This window comes from Pinus tabuliformis, chromosome 7 (genome assembly GCF_031772625.1).
Source record: "Pinus tabuliformis cultivar Carrire ecotype Pingquan chromosome 7, CPIR1, whole genome shotgun sequence".
Taxonomy (NCBI): Eukaryota; Viridiplantae; Streptophyta; class Pinopsida; order Pinales; family Pinaceae; genus Pinus; species Pinus tabuliformis.
The window spans coordinates 1000902529-1000917776 of record NC_142293.1 but is presented as its reverse complement, the minus strand read 5'-3'; positions in this window follow the sequence as shown (position 1 = coordinate 1000917776).

The window sequence follows — 15248 nt, the reverse complement described above, 5'->3', positions numbered from 1 at the left end:
TGATTTTTGGACCAACATTAAATGATGAGTCTCCAGACAGTGATGTGCCACCTTTTTATATCAGTCTAAGATTGCATGAGTTTGTGTTGCATAATGCTATGTTTGATTCCGGCGCTTCCCACAATCTTATGCCGAAGGCTATCATGGAGAAGTTAGGTTTGGACATCACTAGGAAATACCATGATCTTTATTCATTTGATTCTAGCAAGGTGCGATGTATTGGGCTCATTAAAGACTTGGTTGTAAGTTTGGATCAGATTCCAATGAAGAATGTTTTGATGGATGTTGTTGTGGCAGACATTCCTCCCAGATTTGGAATGCTTCTTTCCAGGTCCTGGGGAGCAAAATTGAAAGGAACATTACAACTAGATTTCTCCTATGCAACGATTCCTGTGTTTGGCCAAATGAGAAAACTTTATCGGGAACAAAAAAATGAAATACATGATTACAAGCAAGGAGAAACCGATTAATCATCCGATTAATTATGTACATACAGATTTAGAGTCTTTTGTTTTGTATTCATATAGTTTCAATGATATCGATAGTTAGTTAGTTGTAGCAGATGATATTTCAGAAATAGAAGAGAATTTCAGAGAATTTTTGAAGAAAGAAAGACAAGAACAGGACAATACAATTCAGCAATCAGATAAAGATAATGGATAGCAAGCAGAAAAAACACAACAAACAGAGTTTCAGCACTTAGAAGAAGAGGAAGATGTTCTGTGGACCATGGATTTCGATGGAGCAGTGGGAAATGATGGTGCTGGAATTGGTATTTGGGTACACCCTTTGTCTGCTCCGAACAAAGTGCCTAGTAATGTGCGGGTATGTTCTTACAAGCTAGCTTTTGATTGTTCAAACAATGAGGCTGAGTACGAAGCTTTGATTGTTGGCCTAAAAATTCTAAGAAAGCTGAATGCTAAGAGGATTGCTGTATATGGCGACTCCGAATTGGTGATTAAGCAAGTCAAAGGCGAATATCAAGCAAAGCATCCTCAGATGCGGGCATACCGGAATGCAGTTCTAGATATCCTGAAGTTGTTTTTAGATTATACCTTGACATGTGTGCCTCGTATTCAAAATAGCATTGCAGATGCACTTGCTAAGGCAGCGAGTAATTTGAAGCTTCCGATAAACTCAAGTAATAAATTCGAAATCCATGTGAAACATCATCCAACTGTCCCAGACAATCAGAGATATTGGCAAGTTTTCCAAGATGACGAGGAGATTGATGATTTTCTGCAAAACAAATGTAAGTTTAAAGATACCTCAATTGATTTAGAACATGATGATGGTAAAGACGATGTGCAGATCAATCAAATGGAAGTGTTGCAGCTTAAGGATAATATTATTCCTAAAGGCTTGATACCTTTATAAGAACTCTTTGATCACGATGATGTAGCCCACAAACCAACATTGCAACCAACAGAGAAGGGAGTCGAAGAGGTGAATATTGGAACAGCTGAAAATCCAAGGATGGTAAAGTTGTCCAAAGCATTGCCACAAAAGGTAAAGGCCAAATATATCAGTTTTTTTTCATCCTTTGCTGATGTGTTTGCTTGGGACTATTCTAACTTGAAGACATATGATACCAATATAATTCAACACACTATTCCTATTAAGCCTAATCAGAAACCTTTCAGACAAAAGTTGAGAAGGCTAAATCCAAAACTGCTGCCATCAATTGAGAAGGAGGTAAACAGGTTGTACAAATCAGGAATCATCGTTCCCATCAGATTTTTTGATAGGATATCTAATTTGGTGCCTGTACGAAAAAAGACAAGTGAGATTCGTTTGTGCATTGATTTTAGGAATCTCAATAAAGTTTCATTGAAGGACAATTATCCATTGCCAAAAATGGATCACATACTTCAGCGAGTAGTTGGAGCATCTCGTATGTCACTACTCGATGGTTATTCTGGATATAACCAAATTTTGGTCCATGAAGATGACCGAGACAAAACAACGTTCACCACTCTGTGGGGGACTTTTCATTACGCTAAAATGCCTTTCGGTTTGAAGAACGCAGGTGACACATTTTAGCGAGAAATGGATATGGCTTTCGCAAATGAGAAGGATGTCTTTTTGGTTGTGTACCTTGATGATTTGACGGTGTTTTCCAATTCAGATGAAGAACACATGTATCATTTGAAAATTGTCTTTCAAAAGTGCAGAAAATATGGTGTGTCGCTGAATCCGAAAAAGAGCTTGTTTTCCATGGATGAGGGAAAACTACTTGGACACATTATCTCAAAATATGGCATTCGTATTGATCCAGCACGTGTAGAGGTGATTTAGAAAACTGACCTTCCCCAGAACAAGAAGGAGATTAAATCTTTTAATGGTAAGATGAATTTTTTATGCCACTTTGTGCCTAATCTTGCTGAACACCTAAGAGAGATTACAAACATGCTTAAGAAGGACAGCCAAGTGAAGTGGACCAAAGAGGCTGTAAAATCTTTCAATCTAGTAAAATTGGCTCTTTCTTCAGCCCCGGTTCTAATCAGCCTGGATTACACTCAGGATTTTATACTGTTTTCATTTGCTTTGGAGCATACTATGGCAGCCGTATTAATGCAGAAAAAAGATGAGCACAAAAGACCAATTGCTTTTTCAGCCGAACTATAAGAGATGCTGCTTTGAAGTACAACATCATTGAAAAGCAAGCCCTTGCAATTGTGAAAGCGTTGAAAGATTATCGGGTCTATATTTTTCATTCTCATATTTTGGCTTATGTTCCTAGCGCTGTTGTCAAAGACATTTTGGTACAAACAGATCCAGAAGGAAGACATGGTAAGTGGATTGTAGCTTTGCTGGAGTATGATGGAGATAAAGCCCATAAAGCTTGTTAAAGGATAGGGATTGGCAAAGTTAATGGTTGAATCAAATTTGCATGTCTTAGACATAAATTTGATTGCTGCTATGTTTGATGAGAATGAGGAAGGTTCGTCAATTCAGCTATCTGAAATACTTTTTCTTTCTCTGTGGTATTCAGATATCATATATGTGCTTTAGAATTTGTCCCCACCTCCTAGTATGGATAGAAACAAAGCTAGAAATCTTAAGTTAAAGGCTGCTAAGTTTTGTATTTTGAATTCTGCACTTTATTGGAAAGATCCCGATGGTCTTTTGTTGAATTCTTTGGTGGAAGAAGAAGCAAAGCAGGTCATGGAGGATTTCCATAAAGGATATTGTGGCGGTCACCTTTTTTGGAAAACAACGACTAATAAAATTCTGAGAGTAGGGTACTATTGGCCGACATTGTTCGCTGATGTATATAAGGTTGTCAAGAGTTGTCATAAATGTCAGATTTTTGAAGGAAGGCAGAAATTACAGCCTTTGCCGCTTAAGCCCATTGAGGTGAGTGCCCCTTTTCAGCAATGGGGGTTGGATTTCATTGGTGAAATTCATCCTACTTCTTCAGGTCAGCATAGATGGATCCTCACGGTGACAGATTATTTCATGAAATGGATCGAAGAAATTCCCACTAGACAAGCTACGGATGCGAAAATAATTTCATTCCTTGAGAACAACATTTTGTCTCATTTTGGTTGCCCAAATAAGTTAATCACTGATAACACAACAAATTTCAAATCAAAAAAGATGATTGAGTTTTGTAACAAGTATAAAATCATTTTGGGACACTCAACTGCTTATCATCCACAAGGCAATGGATTGGCGGAGTCTTCCAACAAGTCTTTGGTCAGTATCATTAAAAAGTTGCTGGAAATAAACAAGAAGAGTTGGCATAAGAAGTTAGTTAATGCACTTTGGGCAGACCGAGTGAGTTAGAAGAAATCCATTGGTATGTCCCCCTTTGAGCTAGTTTATGGAGTTGATACAGTGTTTCCTACCTCTCTCGTAGTTCCGGTAGTCAAACTTCTTCAGGAGGCTGGTAGTGAAGATGATCCTATGCATAGAAGACTAAATAAAATGATCCATTTGCAGCAGACACGAGAAGAATTTTTTCAAAACACGTTCAAGTTGCAGGAGAGAATTAAGAAAATTTATGACAGAAAAGCAAAGGCGGACAAATTTCAGTTGGATGACGTGGTGCTGAAGTGGGATGCAAGGAATGAGGAAAAGGGCAAGCATGGTAAGTTTGAAAACCTCTGGAAAGGTCCCTTTAATATTGCAGCGTATTGGGGTCAGAATGCCTTTCTTCTGAAGGAGATGAACGGGGAAGATTATCCAGGAGGGCCGATCAATGGTCGGCTGCTCAAGCGGTATCATTTCTGAGTTGTTTCTGCTATTTACATTGTCACTGTAAATACCATTTTATTTCAGTGTGTGCTGTGATATTTTCTTCAGTCTGGGGCCTGAAGTGAAGGCTATAATTATGAAGAAAGATTTCAGTTTTGGGTTCAATTTGTCGAGTCAGTTTTTCAGTCATTTTGGTTTCATAATTGAGTCAGTTTCAGTTAATAAATAAGTCAAGAGTCTTGTGTTAATTCGTCAAAATAATGGACTCCATAGCCCAATGGACGAAGGAACTATCTATCTCTCCCAGAGATCTGCCGTTCTTGGCACCTCCCAGGAGCTACCATCCCCATTGGAGCCAATGTTAGAGTCGGTCTTTACATCCCTCCATTAGAGATCATTTCGCTTATTGCATTTCATTTTTTTAGGTGTCTCATATAGTTCATTCATCTGCATTCCGTTAGGGGCATGCCATAATCTGATGGAAGGGCCTTGTCACTCATTCCCCTCATGTTATCTACCTGCTGGCTGATGTGTGTTCATGTAAAAAAAAACATATACAACCTTTTTATCTTGTAAATTGCAAAAGTTGTCTTTAGGGTTTCATGCTCACTTAGGTCTAGGGTTTTATTAGGGTTTCGTCAAAAAATGTGTCAGAGTGTTCAATAATTGCCAGTAGGTCATGAGGATGTTTCAACATCAATAAATTTGATCACCAAGTGTTCGCAAATGTGTTTTTCCTCAAAACTCTGTTTTGAGGAAAAAATAGAGTATTTAGCATTTATTATACAAAATCATGAAATTTTTTGTTTTCCTCATTGTAAATTCATTCATCTGCACCCTGGTTTCTTTCCTTAGCCTAGAAGCTCCAACACCTGCAAAAACAAGCAAGCTCAGGTCATTAAATTCATCACAAAGTGAAAAAGCAGTGAAAAATGTCCAAAAACAGAGTTTGTAAAATGAAGTCAAATACAAAACATTATAAAAGTGGGTTTCATAAGCCAAGATTTCAAAAGCTCTTTGTTTATAAGTGATTCCTTCATGTGATAAGCTCATTTGCAAAAGAGAAGCAAGATAGAGCAAATTGGGTGAGTGAGTGTGAGCATTGGGCGAAAATCTTTGTAAGAAGACCGGCGCGACGCACTGAGCAGGAGGCGCGGCGCATTGGTGAGGCACGGCGCACTGGGCTTCAGAACACAATGTATTTTTGCATGGGTGCGACGCACTGGTGGGGCGCAATGCACTAGGTATGCTGCACGGCGCATACAGTCAGAGGACCCGAAAATCACCAGAACGACCTCCAATCACCAAAATCGCACGAGTTCACCTTGTTCCAAGTAGGTTGAGCTTCACCTCTGCTGTTTATCCAAGTTTGGTGTTGATGTTATGATGGTTGATGTGGTGAGTGTTTAAAAACAATCAAACTCTATCATTTCAAATTCCTCAAATAAAAATTGCTGCCTAGGGTTTTGAAAATCTATTTTGCTACCAATTCATCTTCCCTCCATCATTCCCTTACCCCATTTTTCCCTGTTTCATGGTTCCCTAAGTTCCCCTACCCCCTAAATTCACTAATCCCCTATCCCAAGTTCCCTTTCCCAAATTTCCTATTATAAAATCCTAAACCATAATCCTATACAAAAACTCCCATACTAGCCCTTTTTCCCTAGCTAACTCTGTCCCAACAATCCCAAATTTCCCATTATTTTTCCCTCTCCTAACAGTCCCTTGTTTCACTGTTTTCCCTTGGTAGCAGAGGTCAAAAAATCTTAAAAGGTAGTCCAAACAGAGTTTGACATATCAACACCTATTTCTTCAAGGTAGTTTGTTCACCAGCAGTTATGACATCAGATCCTTCATATGATTATGAAGAGGGGGCCCAAAGTGCTTCACCCACAGAGGGACATGCAACCCAGAGGCATCATAGAGGTGGTCGACATATCAGAGAAGAACCCACCACTCTTATCGAGTTGCAGGCCTGTCCTCTTGCCATGTTTTGTTTCCAGCATTAGTCATGCTATGAATTTTGTGAGAAGGTTGCTCATATTAAGTATCATAATGAGTTGGCCCACTTATTTGTGTTGCATTTGCATGGTGATCAAGCCACTCTTTCTGGTGTTACTTTCACATTAACACCAGAAACCATTTCATTGGCAACCGACATACCAAACATTGGAGAACCATGGAATAAGAGACAAAAGATTGATCGGCAACACTATGAACCATACATCAAACCTGGTTTTCTGAGGCAGCTTAGGAGACTGTTTCCTTTTGGGTTTCTCAAGGATGAGTATGCTCCTTTAATCAAACTCATCATGAAGTATTTCACCTGTGAGGGCTAGTTCTCTCGCTTGTATGCTTATCACATTAGGCTGGTGATGCATTTCACTCGGGTATGGATGATGAACATTCCTTATTTCATATGCCGAAGCATAGAAAGGATGACCAACCTTGTGCAGCACAAGACCCCTCAGCAACAGCTTAACAGTGTTTATCATTTTGCTCTCATCAAGATTGTGGTTGTTCATCAGATTGGATTACGGGGCATCACTTGGGATGACTTAATCTTACATGAGTTTTTCAGAGCTTCATAGGGACCATCAGAGGTTAATCATGAGACAGGTGGACCTTCTCATCAGTATGAGGGCCATGAGACCGCTTGTGTGCCGTTGTTCATCTCTTATCAGAGAGGCACTAGACGATTGTTTGCAGCAGCGAAGCGAGTGTTATCTCCACCTGTGGTGGAAGGGGCCTCACTTCCTCCATCAACACAGCAAGTTCAGGACTGAGGCAAGAGGCCTCTGCATGAGGAAGGACCATCAGGTGAGCGAGAGACTGATTTCATCCTCATTGAGGGTGATGATACTGACATGGGCCCAAAGAGTGCAAAACTTAGAGAGATCATTCAGGAGCAGCAGGCAGACATTGATGCCTTTTCCACCAACTTGGATAGAGCCTAGTGGACTATACAGTATTTGGAGTAGACGAACAAGCAGCTTGAGGATCAGCAGGTGGCGATGGAGTTACAAAACATTCGGCAAAACCGCCAAAGTGCCTGAAGGAGGAGGATGGAATTCACTTCCTTGGAGCAAGAGATCAATGCCGATAGGGAGTCATGGCTCGAGAGAGTCAATATGCACTTAGAGAGGAAGCTAGAGGAGGAAATAAATGAGAAGAATATGCTTAGAAACTTTTCATATCATTACTTGTCCCGAAACTTGGTGTGCCAAGCAAGAATCAGGAATTTGAAAGCAAAGCTAAAGAGAGCATCAAAGAGGCAAAAAGAGGATGAAGGACTTCAAATATTGGCTGAGGCTTCCTTGGCCCATCACAAAACTTGATAGAGATGACTCAGCCCAAATTTCAAGAAATTTGGAGCAATTTTTGTACTTTTGAAAATTTTTGGCACAAAAAACAGAGTTTTCCTCCCTATGCGTCATGCCACGTGGCGCTCGCTTTTGCTAGGGGGCTCTAAATAAAAAAAAATTTATTTTTGGATTTTTCATGCAAAATTACACTTGTCTTCCTATGGCCAAGAAATTTGGGCAGGTTTTGGGCCCTCAAAAGGGAAAAAAACACTCAAAAATGACCTCACTGCCCCTATTTTGACACACAAGAAGCAGTGTTGGGAAAATGGACTTTTGGAGGGGCAAATGGAGGCCAAATTGAAACATTCCACCTGGATTGGAAAGTAGACAGGCAATCCTTTCCAACAAGCACATATTAAGCTCATTTGGACATCGGGAAGGCCTCCAAAAGTGGGTCCAAATAGGCGCTACACATAGAGAGTCAGGCGCTACGCATAGAGGAAAAATTGCCAGTTTGACCAAGTTTTGCTCTGTTTTTCACCTAGTTTCGCCTAGTTTGACTTTTTCACTTTCCTAATAGAAAATTTATGATGTAATTTGATGAAAATTGATGGATTATGATGTAAATATGTTTTATTTTCACTTGTAGAGGTAGATTCATCAATTTAGAGGTTGTTTCAAACTGAATGAATCAGTTCCCTTGTTTTTAGAGGCAGGCTGTTATCTTGCCTAGTTTCTAGTTCTCAGTTTAGGATCAGTTGGATCAGCTCCTAAACTCATGATCTCGACCCATAGAGGCAAGGATGAGCTATGTTTGTCTATATTATGTTGTTTTTCAGTCATTAGCATGGTTGGACACTTGGGATTGCTTGGCACTTCATTGTACATTCATTTTCAGCATTTTTGGCAAAGGAAAGACCAGGGTTTTGCAGCACTTGTTGGGATCCTTGTGGCTCTGTGTTTTGATGGTGTTTTTCTTCATGTAATTGCAAGTTCATTGATGTTTTATGTATGCCATTTACCTTCTCTTTGCTTCTGAAATTAAACAAATTGAGTGACAAAGGTAGAATCCATGAATTTGTTGTGCTCTGCCTTAAACTTTGTTTAGTTTTACATGTTTTCATCTGTTTGGAGAGGATTCTTGCAGCCTCTTTCCCTCTTCAGCTCCTCAGCAGTCTTTTCTATCCATTCATTTAATCTAAAGCATCAAAAATACTGCTTACCTTGCCCCAACCGGAACTCTGCAAAAATTTAGCCTCATCCCCGGACCCAAATTTTCCTTTCCCTTTTTCCAACAAAACCCCCAAAAAACTCAAATTAAATCCTTGCATTTCCTACCTAGCCTAAGATTAGTTGTTAAATCAGTCATCTCAAGGCCCATCTGATTATCTTTTGCTGAGATTGACCCGGAGAGAGCCCTCTCCTATCCTCGTAGGGCTAGCTACGAGGCTGAGAGTGGTTTGATGTTGGTCCTAGATCCTGCCTTTTCAGCCTGAGGTAAATCTAGGCGCTAACAGAAACTATGATAATCATATTATTTTCTGTCTTCTTCTCACCACTATTTGATCTATATCACTGTGTAAAGCTTTATAGCAGCCCTTCGCCGAGATATTGATATTATCCAAAGGATTAAGTATTTCAATTCTATATCTGTCTTCATTCATTGATCTTCTAAAACTAAAACAAAAAACCCCAGAACAATTATTTTAGATTCTCTGACATTGGTAGCTGATCTACTACTATCTCATAGGTACAACATCAGACTGGTGCCGTTGCTGGGGATTCAAATTTCTTTTAAGTTTCACTTGGGACAACAATATTCATTTATTATTTTCCTTTAAGGTGATTAAAGGGTTTAGAAAGGTTAAAATCATTCACCTAGGTGACTCCACACTCCCAAGCTGGCACCTTTTAAACATACCAGATCTCGTTCAGAAGCTGACATAGTTAGTCCTCTGTTAGATCCTGAAAGGCTTCTGAGAAAATCCAGTTCAAAAAGGGGACACCAACCATCTTCTTCTTCCTATTCAGTCCTACAGTCTGAAGAATTAGAATCATTTGACCCCTATAGTAATATCCCATTTGATCTTGATTACTCCCATTTATCACCTAGGGTTGCTGAACTTCTAAACAGACGAGTTGATTTTAAGTCAGCGTACCTTATTCATTCATTAGAATCTCATCCAATACCCAAACTGGCACTGGGATCACCTCAAACTGAATCTGATTTGGGTGTTAGTCTACCAGAATATGAACCCACAGATTTCATATCCCCTACCAGATATCATTTTCCTTCCATTTTTGACTGACCTGAAGCTTCTTCTTCTGAACAACCTGAGGAGACCTTCTCTATATATTCCAATCCTCTCTTTGAAACAAAATAAGGTATTCCTTTATTGGTCCCAAAGTTATCTTTTAAGACTCGTTTGAAGCCTTTCAGGAGATCTCCTCCTCCTTCACCTCCAACTAGTTCATCAACCCCTTAATCACCATCTTCTTCCTCTACTTCTTCTTCATCCTCGACATCCACACAAACACCTCATACTCCACCTAGACCACCTCATACACCTCAAGCACCTCATACACCACCTGCTGTCATGGCTTTCTGACCTATTGTACAGGCTAGATATGCTGCCTTAGTCTTACCTAATAACCTTGATGCATTCCCAGCTAGATACTTAAAATACCTTCCCAAGTACAATGGAGAAATTGGTCCCTTAGCTGAGGACCATCTTCAAGCTTTCCTAGACTTTGCAGAAAACATGAATATTGAACAAGAAAACGTTTATATGAGATTGTTTGTATAGTCATGTTGTGGCCAGCAACAACCCCCCCTTCTCATTTAAGTGTCATCCGAAATACTAAATGTGTGGGGACCCTTAGTTAAAATTTAGGAAAAGCAAGAGTAGTGCTTAAATTCCTTTTTCGCAAAATAAAGTTACCATCGTAAGCTTAGGAAACTCCTTGGAATACTTAAAACCTAAGTTTATGATAAGGGAAAAATCTTTAAAAAATTGCATCGTAAAACGGTAGTAGAACGCCACCATTCAAGTGCAATCCCAGCATGTGCGAGATTGTGGTATTGAACAACTATCGTGTTGCAATAAGTAAAACTTATAAGAAATACTTCAGAATTTACTGATTTGCGATGACGCCGATCGCAAGATCGCATATCGCAGGAAACAGGTTAACGAAATTTGTCATACATAAAACTTCTGCGATCTGCGATATTGCAATATCGCGATAAAGCGATGGTTGCGATGCTAGGCCGGTTCAACACCGCGATGTTATGTTTGTGTGATTTCGCGACGTTGCGATGTGCGATGGTGCGATCTGCGATGTTGCGAAGCAAATCACAAAATCACTCCATCGCAGATCTTTCGGGCACGATATTCAAGAAAAGCTATTTTCCATAAGCTGACACATGATTATGCGCTTTAAATGCTAATAAAGGAGTTAGTTGTCAGTTATTAATAAAATATGAACGCGTGCTTTTCAAAGAATCACTTCACGTAAGGTGGTGTATTTGGTATGTCTGCGACATTTAAAACTCTCCCATCACCCTTCCTGGTCATTCATTTCTACTTCACTTGTGAATTGCAAGAACGAAGAATGGAGGACGATACAAAGTAATACGCAGGTTGAAATGGGGAAGAAAAAAAAGCCCCGAGCTCCGAAGAAAAGGAAATGGCACCTTTGTATACAGACACGGCTTGTAACGGAGAAGCGGGAATAGCTATGTGGGAAGGCATGTACAGTGTGCTCGAAGAGGAGAATCCCAGAGTAATGAAAGTTACTGCTGTCGCGGGCTCACAGAGTTCTTCTGAAGCATCCCTAGAAGAGCTAGCGTGCTCATTCCTACATCGGATAGCGGCAAGGCCCAAAATTCTCCCATACACAGACATGGTCAAGTGGATACTTGATAGCGCAGAAATAAAAAATAGACAGTTCAAGGTTCATGGTCAAGGGCTCATCGGGTCATTCGCTGTGCAGGATTTAAAGCTCATGTATCATCTGCCTGAGCCACAGGCAACTTATAACACGCAATTCATAGAAAAATTTGTGAAGGAGAACCAGAACCTGTCAGAAACCACCAAAGACTGGTCCAGGAAAGACGAACCGCTCAAGAAAGATAAACACGATATGTACAATACTGGTTCCCTTACTTCCCCATATTGCTTTGCTGCTGCCATGCTCTGTAGAATATTTGGAATGCCAGATATCAACAAATTTTCATCCGAATGGTTACCATTACTAGATGCTGCCACAAATGCCACTATTGTAGATTGGGCCAAAATTTTATCTGATAACCTAATCACGACTATTGTTAGTTACCGGTCCAAAAGAGCTACGTCTCAAAGGATTTATCCTCCTTTTTACCTAGCCGCATATATTATGGATTCAATATGTTATGTTTCTAAGTTCCCTGTTATGGGTTGGAAATGGACAACTCAAGACCCCTTACCCATCCATGTCTATCATAAGATATTGTGGGACTCTGAGTTCACTCCATACTTCTACCAGATTTGTCACGAGCTTATGCTGCCCTTGTATAGAATGTTGTATGATAAAGAATCCCCGAGGTGCTCACCTGAAGCATAGATAGACATCCTCCCCATCGCAAGATGGTTCGGAGAGGAATTGTTCACTTATGTTAGGGTATTTCGAAGTACTGCACCCCCTCATGTTCTACCTTTGTATATCCCTGATAAACTCCTAGCTCGAGAAATTGCATATCAAACCTGTGGAGAAGACGACCTAAATAAAGACTTAAAGGACAAAAAGAAGGCTATATGGCAACAGTTTCCTGTAGCTTGTGGGGCCTTTTTGTTATTTGATGTAGGTCACGCATTCACTGAAGTACAGAATATGACGTGTTTACAACTATTTAAATTCTCGGGAAGACCATTTGACCCGAATGAGGTTGCCCAGAATTTCACAACTACAGTCAAGATAAAAGTGTTCGTTGGGAAAAAGGATTTATTTGATGATATATTCCAACAGAAAAGCACACTTCAAGAGATTTTGCGCGAAGCCCAATTGCAATTGTCTCCAGAAGACTTTCAAAAGTTCATGGTATACAGAGAAAGAAGATTAGCCAGTATTCCTCTAGAGAAACTACGACTGTCTGCAAGAGAACCAACTCCAAGCGTTAGTCTCAGTGGGAGTTCAAGCACTAATGGATCTAAATCCAAGTTTGAACAAGAAATTCCTGAACACTCTAAAAGATCCGGAAATGACCAAGATAGGAGCGAAGAGTTGGCTAAGGATACCGCTGAGTCAATGGAACTTCTACAACAGCAGGTTATTGCCTCCCCACAAAGAGATCCTCCTCCTCTCATCATTGAAGCACCACCAGTCACGACCGAATTAGATAAGGAATGGGAAACCTTCAACGAACTGATCAATCTTGAAGGACAAGCCCTAAAAACACCTGTGAGCAATAAACAGGTAGTGCAGGAAGTAGTCACAACAATAGTCAGCGATGTCTCAGATACGGAGCATATTCCTGTTGCCCCATCTTCTGAGCTTATACTTAATATAGAAGAAATTCCCCCTCTGGATATATTTTATAGTCCCCAACATAAAGCAGTGGTAAGAAGACAGAGAAAGAAAAGGAAATTAGAAAATACACTCTCTCAAGATGCAGAACAATTAGACGTCTTGTGGAAAGATCCCACCAGCAATCCTACTGAAAATCTCACCAAACTATCTCAGATCGCAGGAGCGTACGCCTCTGCGACTATTGATAAAGCATCGGAAGTACAACAGTTGTTGAAAGAATGGGAAGATCAAATACAAACACTGCAACTACAATTGCAACAAGCCAACACCAATAATGAGGCACACAAACAGCTTGAAAAGTTGCAGGAGGACTTCCAACAAATGCAGATAGGATATCAGAAAAGTTTGGATGAGAAGGGAAAGCAGTTACAGTATTTACAAGGGATGCACAAGGACGACCCTAAGCTTACAAAGTTTATTTAAGAATCTATTTCCTTGAATGAACGATTACTGCAGCAACAAGAAGTGTTGGGCCAAAAGATATCACAGTGGAATTATTATTGCGAAATTAGTGATAAGATCACTAATCAAGTGGTCGACTTACGAAGTGACTATGATCTGATTGATAAACGGGTGACTGAGTACTTGGCTTGGCAGGATGAAGACGAGGGAAAAAGAGCAGGTGCACCAAGGATAAATGAGAACCATAAAGAGCTGCTCTTTAACAAGTGGGATGATCAAATCAGGGAGGCAGAACAAGCGGCAGAAACAACAGCCACGGTAGCAAGCAGTGTTATTAACTGTGTAAATGAGAATTTTCACATGGCAAATTTGATCGTAGAAACCACCCCGGGATATTTACCGAACAAACTACAACTAGAGGCGGAATGGAAACAGAGGGAGCAAGAAAAGGCAAAAGCAATTCAAGTGCTAAACATGTTAAATTGGGAATATTACTGGACATACTTGGTAAAGCCGCATAGTCAGTAGATGACTGTGAAGTGTATCATAAATGCAGCCGAAAAGATGGTACCAGCTCTCATCGATTTCGTTTTATCAGCTCAGCTCAAAGTAGAAGTCAGCCAACCGACTCTCCTTAAACCAATGCTGAATACATGCAGTTTTAAAGACCAGATACAAAAGTAGTTTAGTTCTGAATTTAATTTTCACTTTAAATTTTGCTTAGAAAAAGGGTGGTCATTTTAAACCGCATCCTGAATTTTTGTAAATAAGCTATTATTAGATTTATGAAGTAGTATTTAAACCCTTCTCATGCATTTAGAGAGGGGTCCAGAAATTTATCAAAAACTTGTCCTCAGAACATGCACTTTTGCACCCTCAGAGGAGGTTTTGGTGAATGAATGGATCAAGATTTGTTGATGTTTGCATTTGATATCTGCTACTGATGTTGCACTTCTGTACTCTTAGTGGATGTTAGAGCAAGGAGAGATAAATCATTGTTGCTTGAAGGTTATGAGTAGGACTAGTCATAAATGGTACTTTTATCTCTTGACCATTTCTGCTTATATGTTAAAGTGATATACAATTTTTAGTTGTTTATGTATTATTGCATGAATGCTTGAGTTATCATTTGGCACTTTTGTATGATGATAGCTATTTATTTATGCCTAATGTATGAATAGCTCATTATGCGATATTCTTTTCACAACTGTTTCATCTAACTTTTTATGCGAAGTCGTTCATCTTGATTGATTTCCTTTCTTATAATCGCCGAATGATCTTTATTACCAATTGTTATTTGAAATCTCTTTAGATCGCATAATAGAATAATTAGATCCCAGGTTAGTATAGATTTAGATGTGTTGTTTATTAGATTACAATAGCATAAAATTAGATTAAAGTTTGAATTAGAATATCCTAGATAAGAACTGTTAGATCAACAACATCAAATTCTACACACACATACTCATAGATTGGGAAACTAGTCCCATTATCCCCAGCCGGACCCGCTATACCAAACGGATAAGGAGCTTCCAACCAAGGTTTGGACCGGGCGGGTATCCCCCTTGTTGTCGACCCGATTTCTGGGGCTTCAACAAGTCACTGGAAGGAAATGTGAGGATTTGGTTTAGGCAGTTACCAGTAGCTTCCATTAGAAATTGGGAATAGCTTACAACCATATTTAAAAATCAATGGGGTGTGAAAAAGGATCCTCTTTACTTCCTCACAGAATTTGAAGAGCTTAAAAGGAACTTCGATGAACCAATATTAGAT